Genomic DNA, 2120 nt, shown 5'->3' with positions numbered 1-2120 from the left:
GCCATCTATAGCTGACGGCCGTTATCTCTGCCGAGCGCTAGACGCTGACACCCGGCAAAGATGGTACGTTGCCGAGTGTCGGGCCAGGCGACAGTGCCTTACTTGGATACTCGGTAAAGTTTATTTTCATTTTTTCTTTTTCCAACCAAACTCTTTGTGGTTTGTTCCTACACTGTATAGACTTACATGTTCCATTTTTGGAACAATTATAAAAGTATTTGCTATAACTATTAGATTTGTTTGTTTAATTGTATTTCCTCAGATAATTCATATTTGAACTGCAAGTCACTCGAAAAATGGAAAACCGTGAATGCAAAAATGATATTCATGTTATTTAGCACATGTTACGACCAATTTTAGGAGCAGACCGGAATTTTCGAGCACCATGCTCACGGAACATGACCGTGAACTTGTCATCCAGGTGTTTAAAAATTGTATAAAACACAAACAAAGTCAGAAAATCATGAAACGTCTCCACATGTCATGATATCATATGTAGAGCCTATGATAAAAATTTAAGAATGTTTCGAGAAAGTTGTCACACACTATGTGTAGAAACCTAGCCGGTCTACACTGAAGTTTTAAGATTTTATGTGTAGCTCATCTAGGTTTATACGCATAGTGCGTGACAACTTTCTCGAAACATTCTCAAATTTTTATCGTAGGCTCTACATATGATATCATGACATGTGGACAAGTTTCATAATTTTCTGACTTTGTTTGTGTTTTATACAATTTTAAACACCTGGATTACAAGTCCACTGTCATGTTTCGTGAGCATGGTGCTCGAAAATTCTGGTCTGCTCCTTAAATTGAGTGTAACTTGTGCTAAGTAACATGAATATCATTTTTTGCATTCACGATTTTCCATTTTTCGAGCGACTTACAGTTCAAATCTGAATTATCAGAGAAAATTCAATGAAACGAACAAAATCTAATAGTTATAGCAAACACTTGTATAATTGTGCCAAAAATGGAACATGTAAGTCTACACAGTGTAGGAACAAACCACAAAAAGTTTAGCTGGAAAAAGGAAAAAAATAGAAATATACTTTGCCCAGTGTCTAAGTAAGACACTCTGCGAAGCATGCTTTGTCGAGTGTCGGCGGGACCGACACTCGGCAAAGAGTTTTTAAAAATATTAAAGCTGTAACACCTTAGGTGTTACCATGGCTAGAGCACACCTTGGTACTAAGGAATGTGATCACATGTGGTAAAAACTTAAGGAGAACATAAGAACCTTGGAGACCATGTGTTAACCAAGATTTCTAATGACCTAAGAAGCATCACTCAAACTTTTGTGCACTTGCTACCTTGGGCAAGAGGGGGGAAAACCCTAGACCTCTCTTGAACCCTATCTTCCAAAACCATGGTTAAGAGGAGAGAATAAGCAATTGTGCAAACCATGAGTTAATCTTTAACCAAACTTTAAGTAACTTTTAACCAGCAATTGTGGGAAGGAAATGTTGCAAAAAGACCCCTGGAAAAACCCCATATCCATTCCTTAAGTGGAGAGAGAGCTAGAGCTCCCTATTTCTCTCTAAGCCAAAAACTACACCTACACTAAAGATCAGTCGTGTTCACCTTGGAGATGGCACCAAAACCACCTATGTTCTATACCAAAAATGTGGCATACCACCTAGGGCACCCACTGGAAAAAGTTGAGCCCAAGACCTTGACGTTTGACATGCCTTGGCATGGTTTTTGTCGCGAGGTGGGCAGAGTGACATACCTGATTTGGCGATCGAAGATCTCCCTACCTAGGCCATATCTGCCATGGCAACTCACGGATGAGAGACAGCCCTAGGTGCCAGGAAAAGACTCGCGCCAGATTTTTGCCAAGATTCGCACGTTTGCGACTTGGGTGAGCTGTGGAACACGGGCAGAAGAAAAGCTCCACGTGTTCGACGCGCTCTGTGCACACCAGAGCACGCCCGCGCGCGCCCCGCGTCGCGCCAAAGGCCAGCCGACGCCATGGCCCGCGCCCGCGCCTATAAAGCCTGCTCGGGCGTCGACCACACGCTTCCGCACACGCTCAAACCTCACCGGAGCTCAACTCACCGTCGTTTGCCCGTGCGCGGCGTGTCCGCGGCCACCCGAGCCCCTGCCGCCGTAGACCG

This window comes from Zea mays, chromosome 4, assembly GCF_902167145.1.
Source record: "Zea mays cultivar B73 chromosome 4, Zm-B73-REFERENCE-NAM-5.0, whole genome shotgun sequence".
NCBI lineage: Eukaryota > Viridiplantae > Streptophyta > Magnoliopsida > Poales > Poaceae > Zea > Zea mays.
This window is presented reverse-complemented; position numbering follows the sequence as displayed.